Below are 24,609 nucleotides of genomic sequence, written 5' to 3' on the forward strand. Positions count from 1 at the left end.
TACAGAGCGTAGCTATCTGGTGGTCCTTTGCACTGGTGCCAGCAATGTCTCTCATTAATTCATCCCCCCTCCCCTTTTTTGAATATGCATGCAGAATATCCCCCCTTCGAGAAAATAGTTACTCATGTTTGTGAAAAAGAAAGTATCTCAGTGTATTTAACAAATCATTTTAATAGGAATGGGGAAAACAAGTGATTTAGATGGTGTGCATTTATTAATGTGAATGAGATTAAATTGTCCATCCGAACATAATCGTTGTTGTTGTGACACGGTTGTCATGGATACTAAGTTTCCACATTACTGAAGTAGCCTATTTCGGTTCTTTAGACTGTTATTTAGTCACTGAACAGTCAGTCGGCAAAACACGGCCTGCTGTTTTGGCCACACTTTCCACTGAGACGGCACACAGACTTACGGTCGAAGCGTATTAATAGCAGTAACCGTATGAGCACATGATGCGCGTGTTGCTGTTTGGCTGCCAACCGCCAGCTCAGTAAACAGTGAGTTACCATAGCAGCCGAGTGAGCGGCTGACAAAACAGCGGAAACAGGAAGGGATTCCCTTTCAGCGCGGTGACGGCACTCGGTGTTACGTGGATTCCCGTCAAGCCTCTCTTCTGGCACCACTGGGGGTTTCCCCCTTTCTTCATCAAACGTGCCAACTGGTCTATGGTTAAAAAGCCCCGCACATGTGGTGGATATAATTACTCCCACATGCGGACAAAGTTTAGTTCGCTGTCAAACTGCTGAGCTGTATTGTGAGATTGCTTTAGGTCAGTGGGATATTTCTAGAAAAGCGATTTACAGTATAAGGCATGAAATGTATATTGATGTTTTTGTTACTAATTCCCGGAAAAAAAATGACGTCGGAGGCCATGCGTAAACCACCATCTAGTGGTTTGTATCATCTTTGTTTGGCGTTCGGCGTTGCTCTGGGTACAAAATTTGGAGGTGTTCAAAATAGTAAAACATTGCGGCAAATACTTTGTATTTTCAATTCTTAGCAGTAATATTAGAAATGTCATAGTTAAAGTTTAAATCCATCTGATCAACCACATAACATACCATTCCAAAGCCAAAAATCTTTTTTAGGTCGCCTATCCCAAAAACACTAGTTGTAAACAGTGTTGGGAATACTGTAGTGCATTACAAAAGTAATGTCATTAGTGTAGTGCATTTTTTTGCTGTATTGTAATAGTGTAAGGCATTACACACAAAAAACGAGTAATATTTTAATGCGCATTACAATGCATTATAACATATCGCCCAAAAACACACTCGAAAACCATTTAAATTTTTAACATTAATTGAACCAGTTCATACCATGAATGCAGTTTTATTTGGTTGTCTTGTGATGGCGCTGGTGTGTTGTTGATATGCAGAGAACTTTGTTTAGGTTCTTTATTTGTACATTTTTATTTGACAATTCCAGCTATCTGAGCATCATTTACAAGTCCAAGGAAGCAATTATATTTTTTTGGGGATAATTTTGAGCATGTAAGTTGAGCTACATTTACATTGTCAAATCCAAATTTTCAGGTACATATGTTGGTAAGAGTAATGTTAAAGCAATGCAATAGTAGTGAAATACCTTACATTTCAAATGTAGTAATATTATAATGTAACTAATTGCTTTGGAACAACATTAATAAGTAATCGATAATGCATTACATTTTTGAAGCCCAACACTGGTAATAAAACCGATACCCACTGCAGACATTATTGACACATAACACTGCTCTTCAAACTTCGTGGATATAAAATGTTAAAGCCATTTTAATTAACTGTTTAATTATTGCTAAATGTGTGCAAAGATTTGACTTATCTGACATCATCATTATATAATATTTATTAGATAAAAAAAACAGGGTACACACACACATATATTTTAATCCGGCTGCTTAGAATTGTTCGACGTTTTTATTAAAATCAAATAGAATTACGTATTTACCCAAGTAGCATCATTTTAAAAACATCTTATGTACTTTTGCCTTCTGCCAAATTGCCACAGTTTTGATTGTGAAATGCCCTCAGTAAAGAGAACAGAACCTCATGCAAGGAGGTGAAGTACAGAGAAGCAGACAGCATATCCAGACTTCAGTGCTTCCAGACTAGGGGCAAAATTCCAACATGGCAGATGGTGACTGAGACAGTCAGTAGGGAGGAAGAGCTGTACTTAAACTGAAGACGAACCCGTGTGCGCGCGCGCGCCATCGCAATTGCTCGGCCCAGATCACAGTCCAACACAGTATTGTATCGAGAGAACAGAAGCTCTTACGAGCTCTTACTTCAGACTTGCAGCCGTGCGGGGTGAGAAAGAAAACCGACGCCTGTTATCAGCGAGAGACGTTGAAAGGAGAGCTGACCCACTGTTTGGGGAATTAAGAAAGGTGTCCCTCAGCTACCAGCCTTTCTATTTTGAGAGGGGAAAAATAGCTCAGCGGTCCCGTTTCAGAGCGGGGTGGAGATTAGAATAAACTCGCCTTCCTGTTTGATGTTCAAATAAACACAGCATTCCATTTCATGGCAGCAACAAAGAAAACATAATTTGACATTTCCACTCCAAACTCCATGTTTAGTGACTCCCATGAAAGGCTGCCATCGCTTCGGAATGATCGTCATTTCCATTGTAAGGATTTCCACACGCTTAAAATTCCAGAAATTAACATTGTTTTGAGCAAAATCTCTGCTCAGCAGATCGAGAGCGCACGAGCGAGCGAGGAGATCCCCCGGCGGGAATTATATTCACCCAAACCTCATTGAGAACGGCTGGTGGAAGCCGCCACAGCTGAGGGAATTTCTGTCAGAAATATTTGCTTTTTTTTTTGTTCAAGGGAGGAAATGAGGGGGAACTGGAGAGGGAGGGGACTACGGGGGCGGTTGCTTAAATTGAATCACCATGGCAACCCAATAACAGTTCCCTTCCCTTTCCTCACCCCCCCCATATAGTCACACCAGAGGAAATGAGTTTCAAAACATAGACGTAGCCTTAATCGTAATTTATTACCGACGGCTGCCAAACGACAGAGACATCATAGACTTGATAAGCATTCAGTGACAATCTTGCGACTGTGCATCTTATTACAACATAATAATGCAGTTCTGATCTAAAATGCAACGTCAATCAACATAGTACACATATTTGAGTACTTAAGCTAATGTTTTGCAATAAGCTAATGGAAGCTATTGCATTTTATGCTATCCAGACATTCCCCATCCGGAAACACGGTATGCGATGCTCCGGTTGCTCTAAACAGTGCAGCATCTACCAGGTTGGTAGTTTCAGGGTCTGCTGTCATTTAATCTGCAGCTGTAGCTCACAGAGCACTCTGCACATTAGCAGTTGTCAGGCTTGCTGGTGGCTTTTACAGCCAATTAAGCATGTCGAACCAGTTGGAGGACATCGGAGAGAGAAAGCACTCTAATTGGCTGATCTGCTTTGATATGGAAGCCGGCAAGACAAAAGTACTGATTGTTCCAATCCACATGGCGTTCTTTCATTAATTACCTTAAATGTGAAATTGCTAAATTTAAAGTGGTGTGGGAGAGGAATGAAAAGCATTCTGGTGAGAAAAACATCCACAACAGGCTACGTTTTGGATAAATTCAGCCACCACTGTCATGCAGGCAAGGAGCATATCGTATACTGTATAATTATATGAAGTAAAATGACTTGCCCCGAGGGCAGTGTTGCTTTCATACCACCTGACACTTGACTTTTACATCTCGAGTGCTTACATGGGCCTATATGGCCCGTAAATGTCCATAGAGCAGCTTTGACTGAGCCCTTTTTGCTTCATTACTCGAAATTGGGGGTAGGCAAGCCCATTCCTAGAGCGCTGCATACCTGCATGTTTTTGAGGTTTTCTCTCCTCTATAACACCTGATTCAAATAATCAGCTCATCAGCATGGTCTGCAGAACTCTGATACTAATCCTGATCATTGGAATCAGGTTCGTTTTAGAATGGAGACATGGAATACATGGACCGGAGTTGCCTACCCCTGGTGTAAAACTAAATGTAAAACTTTGAGTGACAGAGGTGGGCTTCTATTGCACCCCAATTTCTGATTGTTCAACTGATGATTAAGTCATCTTATCGGTACCGTAGTTTATTCAGTCACGTTTGGCCACATCTGAACATATACCTGAATGCAATACTTGACGAGAAGTTAATGATGGTGTTGTCAACAACAATCACGGTGAAAAATCTTGGTCAACAAAGACAAAAGAGGCATAACGTAAGACGAAATACGTAACAAAACTGATGGTCATGCAACGATAGCGATAATTAAATCAGTAATACCACATTGTTTATGAATAAAAAACAGACTAATAAATGAAATGTTAGTCATTCGACAATAACAACATACTGCCATATTATTGAGGAATATATAAAACATATAAAATACTCAAAGACAATATTTGATTAGAACTTAGTGATGCTGTTGTCAATGAGAATCATGAGTGGGAATAAAACACAACAAATATGATGGTCACGATAACAATAATGAAATAGCCCATATTATAAATTAATAATATATAGTATAAAACATCTCTTCATACATACAATTAGGTCATGTAACAAAATGAAAACTGCTAAAATTCTTTGTTTTTGTTGACCAAATACGAGGCATGATAAAATGTTACTGTTTTACTCGTTTAGTTGCTTCCTCAATCTCGATTACTTTTGGATCCATATGCAGCTGCAGTGGAATGTAGTTTCATTAACCATGATTTAACACATAAAAAGGGGTTGATTCCTTTCTAGATGGGACAGGAATTTTGTGAAAATTTTGGGAGTTTGGTGACCTGTCGCTCCATTATTTTGGGCCATTTGAACCGTGACAACAATTTGTATTTTTATATATCAATAGCAGTGAGTGAGTTAGGTACAGTAACAAATATTTGTACTCTGATACAATGCAACAATTTGTCATCGGTGCCATTAGTTTTTATGATCTATTTTTTAATTTGAGGTTGATGATCTTTTGTGTTTCAAAACACATTTCCCTTCATTCAATGCTATAATTTATTTAGGCTTGTCTTTCCACTGCATAGCTTGTACTTGTACAGAAAAAAGGTCAATATTAAAACACAGAATCACTTGCTCATAATTCCAACAAAAAAGATGAACACAACTGTGTAAACGGCGGGCATCCAATATTTTGCGTGCTTTCTTTTTAAAGCCCCTGCGCGTGTTTTCATTCTGTTCTATTGTCTTCAAGGAAACAACACTTTTCAAGGATACAATAACACTCTTTATTAAGAGACTGCAGAGTCACGCGATCGCTTTTTTTTATTTTTTTGTCCACATAACTTCAGTGGAAACGTCACTGTTTGGCCTCACCATAGTTGTCGTTGAAAACAAAGCTGAACATGACTGTATGCAGATGATGTCATAGAATGTGTGCAGTGCTAACAATTTTCTTTGTCGTTTTGCTGTACACAAAAAATGACGTCCTACCTTCAAAATATAGCCTTGCACACATTTTTGGTCCGTCAATAAAACAGAAAGGAGACAGGGGGCTACTGTAAATGCTTGTTTGAGGCCCTCCGCTGTGCATCACCTCCAGGATTTCTCATAATGTTTGGCTCCGTGTCCCCGGTCTCTATTTCTTCAGCTTTGTGACTGGACAGTAAAGTTTCCAGATACGTGACACCATATGTTTTCCTATACAGTAATGATGGCTCTAAGCACTACTTTTATGACAGCTGGCCTCTCGGGGCTCGGTGATCAGGGACATGTCTAGACCTCAATTAGAGATTGTGCAGCGAGCATTCCTTGCTAAACAGAAGTCTCTATACTTCGGTAGTGTTCCACAGTGAAAAAAAAACGTATGGGCGCTGCAAGTCAGAATCTATAACAAAAATCCATGAATACCTAAAAGAAAGAAAGCAAATGCATTATACCAGAAGGAGGAGATGAAGATGCAGGAGAGAAACGACAGACACCAAAGGCATTTGGAGTTCATGATCACTTTGCTTGACTGTGCCGTGATTAAAGTGAGGAGTCCCTGGAGAGCGAGACGGCTCCAGGCCTGCCCAGTCAGTTCTCTGGCTCCCTTGATCTCCACTATGTCGCCCACAGAAACAGCACCAAACCTTCACTCAGAATGGGCTCCTTTATTGCTCCGTGTTCCTCATCTGCTCGGAAGAATGTGCAAAGCAAGCATGAATCCTCGTGGCGTGGGCACCTCATTTGAAACGAAGGAGGTCCACGCCGGATGAGCGACTGCTTGGATCGGTACAAAATCTTTTGATGTTTAAATGACGATATCTGCCGTGTTTCTCAAAGTTGAGCTCATCATCCGAAAAAAAATGAGGGGTAAAGGCGCTAGAAGACAGTTACCCCCCAAAAAGTCAAATTAAGCCCTCAATTAACCTCCATCAAACCAACTTTTTCAATGGGAGGAGTTGCCAGCTTGGAGTAAACATTTTGATATGCAAACTTGTTCAAACATATTTTCGAATACGTTCAAATATGATTGAACGTATTTCCAAACTAATAACATAGCTTTTTATTCTCATAATACTACACGGTATGCTCGTCAACACCCTGTGGCATAATGGGAATAAAAGCTATGTTTTTATTATTTAGCCTACAATTATAGGTACTTGCAATTACATTTGAATATATGTCTGAATGTACTTATAAGCTAAATGCTAAAACATCACATTTTCCTGGTAATGCTGTGAGGTATGATTATCAACAGCCCGTGGAACAATGCGTATAGGCTACAAGTGCAGTATATTCAAATGTATTGTATTTGCAATTAGAATTGGAAATATTATAATAATTATAATAAATATCTTTGAAAGTTCTTGTAATCTATATGTTAAAACGATCACATTTTTTTCCGTACCGCTACAGAGTATGCTCATCAATATCCAGTGACAATATCGGGGGAAAATGCAAACATTATTACACTGTTCAGCCTACAAATACATTCAAATGTATTTGTTGGGATGTGTCTGAACATATTTTCAAACGTACTTTTAAGCTAAGTGCTAAAATCAGCATTTTTCCCCATAATGCTTTACGGTATGATTGTCAACAACCCATGTTATGTTTTGAGTATATCGCCTCCAAGTATATTGAAATGTCTTGGAATTATAATCAAAAGTATTTGAAAATATATCAGAGCATGCTTTCAACTAAATGCTAAAAACCCGTAATGCTGCAGGATATGCTTGTCAATACCCAGTGGCATTGTGGGGGTAAAAATGCTATGATTTTAGCATTTAGCCTACATGTACATTCAAATGTATTTGTTTGAACATAACTGAAAATATACTCAAATGAACTTTTAATCAAAATGCTGAAAACAGCATTTTTCCCCATAATGCTTCAAGGTATGCTTGTCAACAACAGCAAAATGTGAAGAAATTGTATGCTAGTCCATTCAAACATAGATGTTTGACTGTGTTTGAAAATATGTCTGAACGTACATACGTTTAAGCGAAATTATAAATACATTGTATTTTTTCCCCAATGCTAGAAGTTACACTCGTTAAAAGCCTGTTTCACAGTTGGAGCAATTGCTATGCGTATATCCTATTATGTTCAGACGTATTTGCAAGCATGCTCAAAAATATTTGAAATTACAAACACACTTGGAATAATCTCAAACTTGCAAGTACGTTCGTACGACTTTGCTTGTCAAAAATGGTTTAGTCTACCTACATTGGTAGCTTCGTTCTTCCTCAGTGTTCTTTCATATAATTGATAATCACAACCTCACAGGCTAGATGGGAGGATGCCAGGAGAGGAAATGTCACTCTCAATTTTAATTAAATTCAGAAGTCAGTGGTGATGGGGTGATGACTCAGTCATTGTCCTGGCCCCTCCCTTAACCTTTGTCTTCTGGTCAAGTGACCTTCACGCCGTGTCTGAAGAATGTCTGACAAGGAAAGAAAACGTCTTTGGGGGGGGGATGTGAAAGCAAAGAAAAAAGATAGTGACATTACACACATTCATATGATGCGGCAGTCTGCGTAATTACACAGATACACACTTAACATGCGTTCCAAGCAAGCTGATCATTTATCAGCTGCATGACCTCTGGCGAGGGATCTCTTTGTCTGATCTGTCTAATTATTCATTTTTCTTCTTTCCTTTCTGCCACTGGTAACAAACAAAAAGGAAAAAAAAAACCTTTTGTGTGCACCGTGTAATCTAAAACAACTCCGAGTGGTAAACACTACGGCACAGCTGGATGGGAGGGAAGGTTTCGGGAAGTGATTCACAGATTTTTTTGTGTGTGAGTTGTAAATTAATTCAACTTGGCTCGGAGCTGTTCCGTATAATTCCTTCTTTTCAGGAAATAAAAATACACAGCAATCGCAGTTGCTGAGCCTGTGGCTGCTTGGTGCGGCGGGGGGTCTGTCTGTGTCACTGTTAATTGTTGCTGATGGAAAAAGGGCATCTTCCGAAAGGTTGCTTTGATAGCATGTGTCACACTGACAATAGCTCTTGTCTAAATATTTGGTTGTGTATGTAACATCTGCTTTTAGGCTGATTAATTTAGCTCATTATCCCTTCCTATTTTTTTTTTTTCATGGTTATATTTTCGTGTGGGCTTTTGGTTAATCATACTGTTAGACCGTGTGTAAAAATAGCTAACAAGAATTTTACCTATTTAACATTGTTACTGTGATATCGTTACATTTTGAAGGTTCTTACATTCATATCATTGAAACATTTTAATAGTTAAAAATGTAAAAATAAATATATCAAAAATATGTCTTGCTCTCAGATGAATACAATGATTTTGAGGAGATTAGATAGAAACCATGTAGATTTTATCGGAACCCTGCATTTCTTATGAATTTAAAAACATGGAAAATTTTTACCTGTGTAGGTTCTGACATCTCTAATACATGTAATTTTATTGTTTTGATGCCTGGGGAGGAAATAATATCCAGTTACTTCATGTAAACTGATACACTGATGAAGCCATTGATACAGTAGTTTGTTACCTCACAGTTTACAGCACATTTTACAGCACATAAGAATTTTAACTGTTTTAGAAACTTTAAGTACCTTTCCTACTGAGATGCTAACATTTTCGAGTTTTAATGAAGGTAATAAATATGTGCTTCGTGCCTTCAATTTTAAGCTTGAAACACTAAAACCAAGATTAAAATTTAAAACACTTTGAGAATGTCTTAAGAACATCCTCAGAATAAAAGTGACCTTGAACGAATCCAATCTAGATTAAAAAAAATAATCCCACAGAGATATGATCATTTAAATGAATTGACGAAAATGGCGAATGCGTATTCAAATTTGTCAGGATTTGTTCAAGATAGCAATGCTTCTTAAAACATTCTTAAAAGTTTCTAAAACAGTCTTAAGATTGTCTCCCTCTGAGATCCAAGCATTGACCCAGGTAGTGTTGATCGAGGCAGCGAATGCGATTTCACATCAAGCATTGGTCTCGATTTTTTTCATCGTTATAACATTTCATAAGATGTTCTACAGACAGTTAAGACTGCTAAGTTCTTAAGACTCCTCCACCCTCACCCATGTCCATCTCAATGAATTATGGGCTTTACTTTAGAAACTTCACACTAGTCCTTCATTTTTAATAGACTACAATTGTTACCGAATGCAAGGAAAAATCCTTATTTTCCATTTACTTGTGTTTATTACATGCATTTTCATGATCCATGTGAACAGCAAAACTGACAATGTTAAAAGTAGTCAATATAAAAATTAGTCTTGGTCTCTCAAACCTCCTGTTTTTTTTGTTGTTGTTGTTGTTTTTTTTTAAGACCGTGACATATCATGATTCTCCTTTTGCTTCGCAACTGCTCCCTGTCTGTAAAGACTTGATTCACAACGACAAATAATGTGATTCAAACGCACTTCAGTCTGCTGTTCTTGCCATTAAGATTTTTGTCATTCTTGGCATGAACCGAGCCCACGTTGGAAGGAAGCCACTCGCCATTGTGTGAGAGTCAGAAGTGTACTGTAGCTTGTGTCATAAAGCTGCCACTGATATTTCTGGGTCATACAGAATGTATGCTGGGAGCCTCTTACACTGCTCCAACATGCCAGGTTATTATGTAACACATTGGTCGACTTGAGTCCTCGTACCGTCTGTAATTTTCCACTCTGCCTGTGTACACCAAGGATTACCTGTATGAATAGCGAATCTGACAGGATTTAAAACAGGGAGGCTTCGGTTCAAGCCCAGGGCAGAGAGCAAACATGAAGAAAAGTCAAAATAATAGCGTTAAAGTCTGACTGCCCACATTCCATTTGCACTTCGTCCACTGCTTGACAGCTTTCACTATTTTTTCCCCCTTATAGAGCAGCTTATGTAGACGGATAGCTGGATGACAAGTGGAGCACAAAGAAGAGCTCAGCCATAAGTCAAAGAAGTAAAGTACAGTACTTACCAACAGATGAGACGCTAGTTTTGACGGTTAAAGAGCTGTGCCGGTGGTTTTGCATGTTTTACTCTCACAAACTCCAATTTTGTTTGGACTGCACACTGCTTTCGAGCAAACAGTAAACATCATTCGTGTGTGTCAGAGTGCTGATAATGTAAGACAATGCAAACAGCCCCTGCACTGCATTAACCAGAAACATCATCAGTCGAAAGGAAGTGCAGCGTTGCCAGGAAGTCAATGAAGGAACTGCAATGACTCACCAGGTAGTTTCGACTTAAAGCATGACCACATACTGAATTTGCACTGATTATTGCAGTGCCAATTACTTAAATGTGCAAATTGGGATGTAGAAACTACAGGATGTTGTTAACATCGCACCTGTCAAGCGTTACATGTCTAATGTTCAGAATCCACTTTGGGTTTAACACAATTTGATTTATGGACTGGTCTGACCTTTTAAGGTAACATATTTATATTCTTAATGGTCATGCGAGATTAAGAACAGGTTGTTAGCAAAACATAAAACACGTAGTCTGTTCTTGGCGCATGACAAAGGTGAAAAAAATGGTTTTAAAACAGGTATTCACAATCAAAATACTTCATATTCTATTGCATATAAACAAAAATTCTTAAGGCAACTTAATGCTAAATTTACAGGGTCACTCTTTTGTAAAACATGATGGCATTCGTGTCATTAATTGCGCTATTTTACAATATAATCCATTTTCTGGAGTGACTGGATAAAATATGCCTAGAGATACAAACAACAAATGTCATTTTAAAGTTCAATCAACCAAACGCAGATGACATGGCTGGTACATGGCTGGTACATGGCTGGTACATGGCTGAAAATATATCTCACAGAGGGTACATTATCTAACCGTAACAAAAACGATACAAATAGCTATTTTAGATCACCTCACAAAACAGGTGGTGTACATATAGTTTTTTTCTTTATTTCAACACTACAGGAGGCAAAAAGCAAATCCAAAATTTGACACTAACATTTGCAGAACAGAAGTCTTGTAATGAAAATTGCTGAGGTTTTGTGTTTCATCATGTGCTAACGCATTTATGTAGGAGTTTAATTTCTTCTAAAATGCAAAATTTCCAGATTTTATGACTTTTGGCTTGAGATGACACAAGAACCAATGTATTTCTATTGAATATTTGCCATAGGTCACTTTTTCCACAAAAACAAAACCGAATTCATGAAATTTACAATGATCACAGGCAGTCCTCAGGTTACGACAAGCTCTCACGTTCCCACGCTCGTGACGTAATCTGAATTTCCGCGTGAATTGTAATTAACCCTTTAAATCCGCTAAATGTCTAAATAACTTTCCAACTATCCATACATGTCAGCGTCTTGCCTCTCTTCAACATTTTGATTATATTCAGCTTTGTTTACATTGTAATGGCGTTCCTCTTGGCTGGACCAGCATCGCTAGAAGATTCTGCCTTCTTTTTTGGTCTTTGATGTTAAAAAGAAGGGTAAAAATAGCGAGGACACCGAGAAAATTACAGAGCGTAGGTCGAGTACTGCATAACTCGAGGAAGGCCTGTACTATAAACGCTACATGGTTTGTATTTGTTGTTGTAATATAATCAGGCTTCTTGTCAAACCAGCCCAGAGAAAATACACACCCATAGATTTGATGCAACATTTTTCTTTGTGAATAAAATAACATTAATAGAGCAAGGTTTCTATTGATTTCAAGCCAAATAAAGCTTATCAATCAAAAACAACTCAAAAATAATAAAATGGGAAAATGTATGTGCTCGTCCCGTTTTATCTTTGTGATAACATTTCAGGACATCGAAGGCCAAAACTAACAGAACATTGACCAATGATCTTTGAGGATGCATTATTGTTACTTCTTATATAACACCAATATATCTTGAACAATTCTGGCGCACTCCCAGAGTCTGTCATTCCGTGGAAGAAGAATCGGCCCTGAAATTATTTTATGGGTTGTGGTTCTAATTTGCTCGATGCCGCATAAAGAATAAAGGATTTAGTTTCGGGTCAGAGGTAGGGCATTAAAATGTTGAGGGTTGAGGGGAAATTATTGCGCAATATTTCCTTGTCAGAGAATCAAACTGGGTGGAGGATGTTACTGATTTCATTGTGGGAGTTTCTATAGAATTTAGGCTATGAAGCCGAGAGTAAACATTCGAAGCTCATCTCTGTAAATGATGAGACTTAAACCATACACAAAATGTCATCCATCAAAGCAAGAACATGCCTCGTCGAGAAGGTGAAAGGTCAAAGGGCTGAGTTATGCGGGAAGGTCTCTCCATTCCCGAGGGATACATTTGACCGATCCCTGGGTGACGTCGGACAGGAGCGGGCCATCACTTTTGTCCCGTTCGTCTCGACCTATGAGTTTCCAGTCTGTTGCTATTGACCATCTACCCGTAAAGAAAAGAAAAAAGCTTCAGCCCAAACGGCCCCCGCGTAACCCCTCGGCTCTCCTCGATCCTTCTTCCTGAGTGATAGCTCTCTCGGCCGCGTCAAGTCTTTTAATCCACACTCGGCGTAGTGCGGCAAATATACGTCAAAGTGAAAAAGTTGGCATTTAGCGGCTTCTTCACTGCATCTTGGTCAATATTTCTCATCAGGTAGGGGGAGACAAATGACCTCCGGTGCATTGACCTTGTCGTTGTTAATGGCAACAGGAGACAATAGCAGAATCTCAAGTCCCTCAAGTTCAATTCCTGCACCAGCTATTAAATATATCACCATTATTGCTTCTTAATTAGATCGTTACGGAAGTCTTGCAAAGAAAAAAAAAAGTCTCGCTGCAAAAACGTGTTGTGTAGCGTCCGCTTCGGAATGTACGAAATTTGTTAATGATGCAAATGATGTTAACATAAGTTGGCACGTTCTGGCACGCCTGTTAAGAATTAATGAGCCTTTAAATTTTAATTCCCGATCCCACTATCTCCTGACCATAACGGAGCACTGCACATAGCAATAGCGGCAAAAAAACAGGCGATGCGACAGGAGTCATATGGCAAAATCCACTCGCCGCTTCCCAGGAAGTAATAACCAGAAATCGGGTTTTAATGAAGCAGGCACGGCTAATGAATGCTGCACCCGCAACCCCTCGTCTTTTTCTTTTTACGTAAGACTCTCGGCAGAAGCGGCCTTGATTCCTGCATGATCCCTAAGCGCTGCCTTTTTACGGATCCCCCCATGTCAAACCCTCCCTCCTCCGCATGCAGATCCAACAGTCTGGGGGTGGTAGGGGGAGGTTGTGTCAGGTTGTGCTAAATCAGCATTTCAAAGCTGCTCGACTTGTCAATTATCCGCAGCCGCATTTCCCCCACAGTCGGTGCACATGGGTTCCATACAAGGATGTAAGGTCAGTGTGTGTAACTTCGACGGATGACATCACCCTCTTTGGGAGTCTTTTTGCAAGACTTGAATTGAGTGGGAGACAAAGCCAGCTAACGTTTCCTTTCATCCTCGAAGTGGAAAAAAAACACACAAACTTCATTGTTTACCATGAAGCTGTTTCTTCATAGCGACGCTCACCCTGGGAGGCATTCATGTGTAGAATACAATTTAAAATTCCATCACTCTGCGAGGAGCCGTGTTCTATATCTTTTCCATTAGCTCCACATGTCATACGAATACCACGTCTAAAATTGTTTTGCATTTGTTATGCACACAGAGGGGACAATCGTTGTGCTTTACTGCATGATTGTGGCGTAGCTCACTATGCACTCCATTGACTTGTGAATATATAAACATGCGTTCGGCATCACTTCTGTCACCGGGCCAGTGGAGTGAAGCTGTTACGCTACAGTCTTCCTGGGAGTTGTAAAGATGTTTTCAAACACAGATATCAAACTAGTATATCTCATGCATTGCAGTCAAGGGAGTAGTGGGACTGCTTGGTAATTCCTGGCGTTAAAGCAGCTTTAGATTTGGGAGGGCTCCAGAATAGTCAGATGTGAGGAAAGCCAGATGGGGGTGTAGCAGCTGTGAGAAAAATCCTCCAAATACCGTTCTGTGTAGGCAAATATGACATAAGATGTGTTGAGAGACTGTCAGGCATGATTCACTCACAGTGGACCGATGGAAATGTACTTTCACAAATATTTGTTATCGTCAGGGCTAAAGTGGAAGAACAAATGGATTACTTCTTAGTTAAATGTACCATGTCTTGTAATGGCTTCTAATTATATCGCTCACTGGAGGACCTCGGGAGACACTGGATGCAGCATCAGCTGTGCCAGGTCACAGTTTTATACTTGAATTCATGCCCATCAAGAATGGGCCAAAAACGTATTTTCGCCCACATATATATATATATATATATATATATATATATATATATATATATATATATATATATATATATATATATATATATATATATATATATACGTATATATATATATTAGAGGTGTACAAAAGATGAACAGGTTTGATATGGCACAACTCCGTTTGATTATGTTGAGTTATGATTCTTTTCGATTCACTTTTTCCAAACCTTTTGCGGATTAAAACGGACATTTTTTTTCAAGGCAAACCAAACTGTTCGTTTGTCAAATTCAATTTTCAAATTGTTGGTTTGTGGTTTTATTTTACCCACACTTCCGTTTTCCTGAACTGAGAAGGTCCGCAAAACATGCAGGGATTCAGTCTCTGACTGAGTGCTCATCTCTGCTAGTAAGTAACGATTATGATGATGGAAACCCATTTTCCATCAGATTAGTTTGTATGTTTGTTGTTTTTTCAAGTTTTCTTGTCAGCAAATCCAGCGTCTATCAGTGACAGAAAGATGGACAATAGGTTGTTGCAAAAAAAAAAAAAAAAAAAAAGTCGTCAAGTTTGATTCAATAGTTAGCAGATACAGTGATGGTCACTGCGCATTTAAAAAATGCCATCAAACGTGGTATTTCTGTTTTCTAGCATCAGTCTCATTCATTGGACATTACACATTCCTCCCTCTACTAAAAAATCCTAACAAAATTCATCCCGCAACTTCAACCTTTTTCCACAGGTGATAAAATTCAGATATACACAAAAAAACACCAGTGACACTTACAGCCATTTATTTAGCATAAATCTTGCTTAGCCCCTAAATGTGCCGCCTAAATCTGGCATGCCATCGCACCAGGCGGATGATATATGGAACACAAACTGTATTTACCATCTAAATTACTTCTCCACAATGCTAAGATGATGACAAAGATTAATCGTCTGTGGAGCTGAATCTTCCCCCCCTTTTCAGTACGGTGGCACATCTCTGGCCACTCGTTCCTGACTTAAAGGCAACATTTGTATTCCTGGGAGGCGACGTCTCTTGCCTGCTTTATGACACTACCACCAGGAGACTGCGAGTAGGGGCCTCGTTGGCGTGTGTGGGCCCCCATGCAACCATCATCTATTTCCCGCCACTATCTTTTTATCATTACACATAGTCTAATAAATGTGCAGTGTGCGCTGTGATGCTGCATCATATATCAGACCAAATGACCCGGGTCAGTACCAAGGTTAGCCTCTCCCCCACTCATACTTTCACCTGCTGTTGCCAGGAAAGGGAGAATATTTGTCTTTTCTTTGTGTGGGTTATACGGAAGCTTTGTTTGACAACGTTATAACCTTTTCGGCACCTTTAAGAGTGGGTATTAGTGGATGGGCCACTTTGAAAAGAAAAAAAGTTGAGGAAAAGTTAGAACAAGGAATTTGGAGAAAAAGTGTTTCCTCACAATGCTCACGTAACATTGAATATGTATTTAAGACATTGACTATGAGACAAACAAAATAAACTCATCAAAATACTTGATTTCAATCAAGAGAGTTCATAAGGTTTTTACAGTTTTTCATACTTTATTACTGTAAAATATTGACGTCACTTCCTTCTGAATTTTAATTACTGCTACTGTAAGATTCAGATTATAAGTCTCTTTCTCAATGAACAGCTCTATATTTAGAAATGTCCATTCATAGCGCGCACAGGGTTATAAGGGGTATCGGGTTATAAGGCGCAAAGGGTTATAAGGCACACCGGGTTATAACGTGTGTTGAGTTATAAGGCACACCGGGTTATAAGGTGCTGTAGGTTATAGGGCATACAGGGTTATAAAAGTGCATTAAAGGAAACAAACTGGTTTCAGCATATACGTAGTTCATACTTTATTCTTCAATTCCAGGTTGAGCCCCATTAAAGTTGTATTTTTGATAATATATAACAATATATAGACACCACCAAGTTGAAAGTAAATAGGAAGGAATTTGAATTAAAGGTGACATCCTGAAAAACAGACAATTGTTTGGAAATCTAAAACTGATTATTAATTTTTGAGAAAGATAAAGCATTTTAAGTTGTAAAATACAGTATATTTTCACAGGGACTTACTTCTTCAGTATATTTGTGTCGTAATTACCTCAAACTTTGATTTATAACCTCAATAATCGTAACTTTATTCTTGTGTGTGTTTTTACCTTATTCCATCAGAAGCCATTTCGATACTAAATACGTAATATTGCTTACAACAGGCATAACATTCGTCAAAGGTGTTCTCGTCACCGGGGTTCCTTAGCGGTTGTTTTGATCTCGCAGGTCACCGCTGACAAGTGCACTTCAATCAAAACGGTGACTTTTTCCTCCCACTGTGTTTGATTTTTACATCACGTTAATTCTTTACCCACCCACATCAAATACACAATATCACACTGCCTCCTCACTTGCGTGCGCTTTTTTTCGTGTGTGTGAGAAAGAGCGTTTGTGCAGATGGAGGATTAAAGGATGTTCAAACTGGAGCCCGGCCAGTGCATTTTGGTTTACTATAGCGCCGTGGCCGGACACACAGGCATACACGCGGTTGGTAATTTCAGTGCGAGATTGTGTTATTTTTCAGCAAGCGCGATCCCGGCTTTGGCAACTAGCGCATGTCCGACTGTCTCCCTGCGATCACTCATCTGAGGCGAGAGAATCAGCGCTGCCCTCGGAAACTCGGCGCCGCTGATTGAAGCCAGATTGGAACAAGGCCTTGGAATCAGAGGGACACGCTGGGCTAAATTGTTGAGTCAACGCCAGCCTATTATGACGCTGGATTAACTATCCCAGACAGCGGCAGTAATGAAAGACCTCCCTTTCTGTCCGTTAATAAAAGAGTAACACAAAAAGAGGAGCGCTACATGACTCGGTCCGGTACGGTGAAGCGTATCAGCAGCCCTGAACATCACCTCTGCTTCTTCTAATGGCACTACAGAGGAGGAGCATTTCTCTTTCTAATCCGCCTGACATTTAGTTGGTGATGGGGATAAATAGTCATTCTGCCTGTGCGTAAAGGTGGGTGAGTATCACTCATGGGAAAGGGTAATGACTGTTCTGCTAATAGATGGTCATTATAAACAAGTTTAGTCGATGGAAGAAAAGATTAATTTATTAAAGCAAATGATGACCAGCGGCCCTTTGAACAGCGGACATCTGTATCTTCTTCTCGTCGAGGCGAGCAACGCGGGCTCTCGTACGACCTTATAAATGTCCGAGCTTGGGTTTAAGAGAGCGCTTGTTAACTTTTACTGCCGCGTGTGAGATCACGTTCAATAAACTGCGATCATCATGAGATTTCGGGTATACACGGCCTTACATGGAAAAGCAATTTGCTTTTTCCCAGAAGTTTCTGTTTATGGGAGGCAGGCAAGTGAAAGTAAACGGGTTCACGTAATACAAGAGCAAAAGTTAGCGCATGTATCCCTACCTTTCAAATTGCGGTTACACGTTGATATTTTGAAAGTAACTTTTTTTTCCCTAAATAAAAAGTGGCCACTGCAGATGAAAATGGAGCCAAGGGGAGAAACTGTCGGGTTTGCGGGGAAAGACGATGTCAAAATTAAAGACAGTTGGGCCATGGGTAAATTTTTGGTAAACATCACAAATATGATCATAGTTAGAAACATAGGACAGTGTCAAAAAAATGATTAATTGACAACTAATCGATAAATATATCTGATAAATACTTAAACCTTTGGAAATATACAATTGGCCAAATCGGAAATTCGAATTTCAGCCTCTCACTGGTAAAAATTCTTGGATTTTTACATGTTGTGTGAAAGACTACAGATAATTATTGTGTTGAACCAGAATAGAATATTTACAAATGTCTGCTTGTGCTTACATTGTTTTAAATTTCAATCGATTTTCTGACGTTACCGACCAAACCTATAAATGAATTGCAAAACCAGTGTAAATTTAAGATAAAGAAAGTGCCGCTTTTGAACGCAGGGATGGAAAAATCCAATTCATCAAGTAATTGACAAAATAACTGAGTGATTAATCACATCTTGTTAGCTTCAGCTTTATTAATAATAAGTACTACAATTAAATATCCACAGTTTGGTATTTACTATTGATTATTTTTTTCTTTTTTTTCCATTAAATGAAATTGAGTTTGCGGAGTATTTGAATGTATTCAAATATATTTTCATTACATATTTTCACTTGAGGCAATCAAGTATTAGTGGTTATATTAAATACTAATGTAATGAATTCATCAATTACTTTAGTGTTAGTAACTGCTTACTTTACTTACTAAAGTTTTATAAGCAATTACTTTAGTATGCGACTTCTTCAAATAATGTATTCCTTAAGTGCTTAATTCATTCTATCCCAATGACATTTTAATGTTTTTTTTAAGATTGCAGACACTGAATCCCAGCTAGCGTAATTTTCTTTCCATTTTTTTCAAATGTGTGACTTACAAAGGGTCTAAAGATGGTTACTTTCTTAGTACTTCTTTTCATAAGTATAAAAGTAATTGATTACTTCAGACAAGTGAGAGCTGAAGCTGCAACGATTAATAATCGATGACTTGAGGTAAATAAGTACTTAAGTAAACGATTAGGCAAATAAAGTGCGAAACCTGTAATTATTAATAATTGATTACTTTGGGAACTTGGTAACTAATTGATTGCTTTAGGCAGTATTAAGATAATCAATTACTTTAGGTAACGTTAGGTAAGTAACTTTAGTACTTAATTTCCTAGCAATTTAAAAAAACATCAGAGCAGGTACTTGAGATTGAACTTCTGGAAAAAATATATCAAGTGATTTAACATACTTGGCCAGAAAAGATTAGCCTTCTGATAAATGTCTCTTTGTTGTACCATATGAAAAAGTCACCAATGAACTGGCAGCAATGAGTCTGGCTCCACCCTTTCACATTTTTCTTTTTGGCTGACCGAAATCCATTCACACCCACAGTTATTTTAACGTCGTCTATGAAGCCTACAAACAGGTTTTTAGAAGCCACAGGAAATGCAAGTTTGCAGAGAACGCCACAAGCCCAATTTGATTCCGGTGAATCAGCGGCGCGATACGACTACTTTATTGCCGACGACGCTTGCATTTGAAAGAAAAAACAAACATTTGTCTGGCAATAAACAACGACAATCTCTAATTGGATGCCATTTTTCATTGTCTACTGGTGTAAAGTCTACCTTTGTCATGATCATGAGATTAAATCCTCGCAATATATCACGATTGCACCCCGGTATTTGTGCTCGCCCCGTCGTGCGACGGAAAAGTGCAAAGATATGTGATAAATGCCAGCCTGTCAGGTGTTGATTTGCACGCCACGTCTTATGCATGTGTGGGTAAATCTGCACATGAATCCCGGTGTGTTAAGTGTGTGAAAACGCCTGTGGTCATTTTTCATCGCTCAGATTAGCTTGCGCGCCAATGTGTTTGTTGCAGCCGCCACGGGTGTGAGAACATTCCTTCCCGGCTCCAGCCAAACCTATATCACTTTCTTCACTCGTTACCTTTAATCTTTCATTACCGTGTGGCGCTTTTCCAGAATCCTCCAGCAAGGGAGCGAGTAATTTAGTGTATTATTTTTCCGGCCGCGTCCAGTCTGAGAATACGGCTAACAAGCACCGGGAGAGTTAATTACTTAATTATGGAGATAAGAAAATAGTCAGGAAGGGAAATGGCAGTGATGAATTCAAGCATTTTTTCTTAAAACGATCGCTCAGTGATTTCTCGTTGATCATGCCCTCATATACATTAATGTATCGTCTCCTCGCAGTTTTTTCTTTATCTATCAAAACTTCCAATCTCATTTTCAGTCTTTTGTCGTTGCCCATTATCATTAAATTTAGATTACAGAACAACAGGGATACATGAAGAGCAACTGAAGATTCATCGTGTTTTCGCCCGGCTTTCTCTTCCCTCATGAATTATGGAGCGCCTTCCCCGGTAACGTTTAGTCGAGCCGATGGTAAATTAAATGCGGCATGCGGCCGTGCCACACAGGAGCCGAACGGCCAAGTAGGAATGTATTGGCTCGCGCTGTTGTAGCCAAAACATTTATGTACCTCAAAGTGTTTCGTGGCACTGCAGTTCCTCGCAAGAGCTGCGGGAGGTAAAAGCAATTGTCTTCTTTACTTTTATCATGAAAGCAGCATGTTTGAATTGATAAATTAAGTTTGGGACCAACTCATTTTAAAATATGATTAAAAAAAAAGATTTGCCAAGAATTCCAACGCTCTTGGTGTAGACATGAGATACATTTTGTAAGAATACGAAATGTATTCAAATTAATGTGAAGATTTTTTTTCTCTCGTTTTTCAGTTTAGATCTGTTACTTACTCTTTAACTCATTCACAACCATTGATGGCTATGGGTGTCAAAAAATCCATTTTTACTGGGCTGGCAGTGACTTATTAAGAAGTCATTTACTGTCATTAACAACTATATAATTCAAACATCCATTTTAACTGGGCAGGCGGGGAATGACTTCATTTGCATTTTGTCATTTGAATATGTTCTTTTTTTTAATTAGAAGAAGAAATACATTTTACTTCAAAGGATAACCATGGTTAGAAATGTATTCAATTTTAACCGTCTTAATGCCAGCATCTTTTTTTTATGTCATTGATGTCAATGGCGCTCCTCAGTTGGATTCCCATTGTCGTGCTTTCACGTCAGCGGCACTCAAATTTCAAAGTCAATCTCAAATGTTCTAAATATAACATTTAACATGATTATTACTGTGTGGAATATGAATAAGCAGCAAAATCTTCTTTTCTTTCATACATTTTAGGGTGGCAGTCATTTTGCATCTTGGTATCATATGAAAATTAAATCACATTTGCTCATGGCTCAGATAAGGTCCAATCACGTTTCAGCTTGCTAATGTCACATGACTAAACTCAGACAACAGGTGAGCAGTGATTGGCCATCACCTGAGCACAGAAAAACTGTGATGTCGTTTTCAATCCACAGCAAGTTACAAAATGGCCACCCCTTAGTTGGATTCTTATTTTACAAAATGAATCATAATACTATCTACTAAACCCAAAAATGCTTAGCAATGATTAAGGGTTACTTGGCTGAAAATATATTTGGTTTAGTTCGATAGATGTTCTATTCGTAATTGAGGCTTATATCAATAAACATTAAACACGTTACGTAGATGGAAATACATTTTTGTTTGAGTGATGGAAACGAGGGTTTGATCCCTAACCGACCTTCAACAAATCTGGATCCCTCAAGCTGGTTATGTCACACTTGCTTATAAAAAAAAACAAATATCTGAACTAAGTTGTGGGTGGAATCATTATTTCGACCTCTACTGTATGTGCTGAAATATAATAAGGAGTGTGCAAAAAAAAAAAAAAGAAACTGCCCCATATTTCTCTCCAGAAGCAGGCATGACGATGGGGGGAGCAGGCCCTCTTTTTGCCCCTTCTGATTTATGGTGCTATGGTAGTAAAATGGCAGACTAGGATAACATAGGTGGTAATAAATGACTATAAGGCGACGACTAGCAGCTGTTAATGCAGCAGCCATTACGTTGAAAAATGAAGCGCACTAGTGATTTGGTCAGATTTATACATTTGCTTGATGCCATGCATTAGTGTGCGTCATGGTAAAGTGACGCATGATTGGTCTTCTGCTCAATCTATCCAAACAGAAAGAATTCAGCGCAAGTGGAAAAAAAATACTTGCGCCCAACCGCATGTCGCTGATGAGTGAGCTACGACTCGAGATACACTTCACATGAGAGCGAAAACAAGGAGTATTTGCTGTTTTTATGACCAGTGTTGGACAATATTTGATGTGAGTTGTTGCTTTTTTTATTGTCTGTTATTTGACATTTGACATTTTCAAAACCAACAAGACTGACACACAATTGCATCTCCAAGGACTAACACTCAATCAGTCAATGACTCTTCTGCTATATCATAATTCAAGATCACAAATAACAGCAAACCTTGATAGGGTAATCCGCGTTAAGGTCATGTTGTAAAATAATAAAATAGGAATAACATATTGTAAAACGTGGCTTAAAAAAAAAAAAAAACTCCAGTGAAACATATCACAGGTGCATTTATTATACTATTGTTATAAAATCAGCTTTTTTTTTGCAAGAAACTATGCAAAATCTTTTGCATAACGTAATATATATATATATATATATATATATATATATATATATATATATATATATATATATATATATATATATATATATATATATATATGAGGATTATGTGTTTTGCCTGTTTGACAAGTTCAATTTACGTTAAACTAATAAAACAGAAATGACATATCGAGTGCAAGACACTTTTTCACACTCAGGCCTTTCCCAACTAATCTTACGGCAGAAAATAGGTGATACAATGTAGGTGATGAAGGCTTTCATACGCTACCCTCACCCCAAAGCTGACAAAGGTCCACATGCATTGTGGAAAAAAATAAATAAATAAAGCAGAAAACGCGGAGTGTAAATCGTTGGTGTTGCACGCAATCTCAAACTGTTGTCACATGACCAGTGATCCAAAACAGCATGCATGAGTTGCACAACACTCTATCACTCAAAGTGTGCAATTACGTCAGGTTTTTCAATATTGGGCGCAACTGTAGAAAAATGCTTTTACATTTTTATTGCAATCAAAGTGTATTTTCATTTCGAAAGCAGCTTGCCAGAAATATTGGCTAAGCACTCATGACTTTGCGATTTATGATGTATCTTGTATAGTTTTATGAAGCAAGTAACAGTGTTGTAGCTTGCCTTAACAGAGAGCAAATCTATTTATCCACTGCCAGTCCTGGGTTAAACTGATCTTTTTTGTATCAAGTTGAATAAAGATCATTTACTGTAATCAGTAGAACAGAGATTTTACTTGATAATTTCAGCAGAACAGTGACATAGTGAGTCATGGTTAAAAGGTCCAAGTATATTTCAATCATATGCTTTTCCCATGATATGCACAACACAGCCCCGGAGACCAAACTCACAGTTGTTTCTGGATAATGGCGACATATGTTTGCTCGAAATAGCCAAGAACAATTAGTAGCTTCATCAAGCATGGCCAGAACAAACACCAGCGGATCCTCCCAACTGCGCCATATTTCCAGATGACTGGGCCCCAATTCTTAGTCAGGTTTGCAGGACACTGAGGACCAATAGTTTGAGTGAGAGCTGGAATTGAGGGATCTGCTCCAAACAACTTCATGTTGATGGCCTGATAAATGAGGGAAATTATATACACTTGTTTCCAAGGTTTAGACTCATAACTGAGTGATGTCACCTTAACTCATTTAATCACAAAAACGCATTTCTACTTTTTTTTTTTTCCCGAAGAGTCCGGTCATTCAATCCTAGTTGTTTGTATACATCTTTGTCATCTTTGTACCAGATGAATGAAGTACTTAAAGTAATCAAAAAAATGTAGGTAATTATGTATTCAGGTAATCAATTACTTTCGGTAATCACTAAACACTAAAGTACAGTACGAAATTAATCTGTACCAGGGTTAGGATCGTAAGGCAAAATCGTTGTATGGCAGCCAATAGAAACCTGGTAATTAGCTAATGAGTATAGAACCCCAGGTAAAAACATCAAAATTGTATGTACATAATAAAAATGTATAACACAATAGTATGGTAAGTGCTGTTTACACATGTATATAATCAAATAACATCATAAATAAAAAAATATATAAAGGACAATGAAATTTTATTTACCTTTGGAGTGACGTGACTTGAGCTTGTTATGGCCATATTTCCTAGCGAGGGTAGCCTAGCCTAGACTTGCCCTCTTCGTATTCACGCACGCACACTGATGTATGAGAAGTTGTTGTTGTTGATGCCGTAAGGTGAAAAAAATTGTCATAAAGAGGGGACGATAAACGTTGCAGTCCACGTCGTAAAGTGAAAAAAAATGTAAGA

At 38.5% G+C, this 24,609-nt stretch overlaps 1 protein-coding gene across 11 annotated transcripts in view; it reads left to right on the plus strand.

The window, feature by feature from the left end:
- LOC148407784 (uncharacterized) overlaps window positions 1-24,609 on the plus strand; it is a 227,954-nt gene that overhangs the window by 180,547 nt on the left and 22,798 nt on the right. The gene's annotated exons all lie outside the window — the stretch shown is intronic.

The sequence above is a fragment of the Hippichthys cyanospilos genome, chromosome 19 (assembly GCF_059441005.1).
Source record: "Hippichthys cyanospilos isolate Australia breed blue-spotted pipefish chromosome 19, RoL_Hcya_1.0, whole genome shotgun sequence".
In the NCBI taxonomy this organism is placed as follows: domain Eukaryota; kingdom Metazoa; phylum Chordata; class Actinopteri; order Syngnathiformes; family Syngnathidae; genus Hippichthys; species Hippichthys cyanospilos.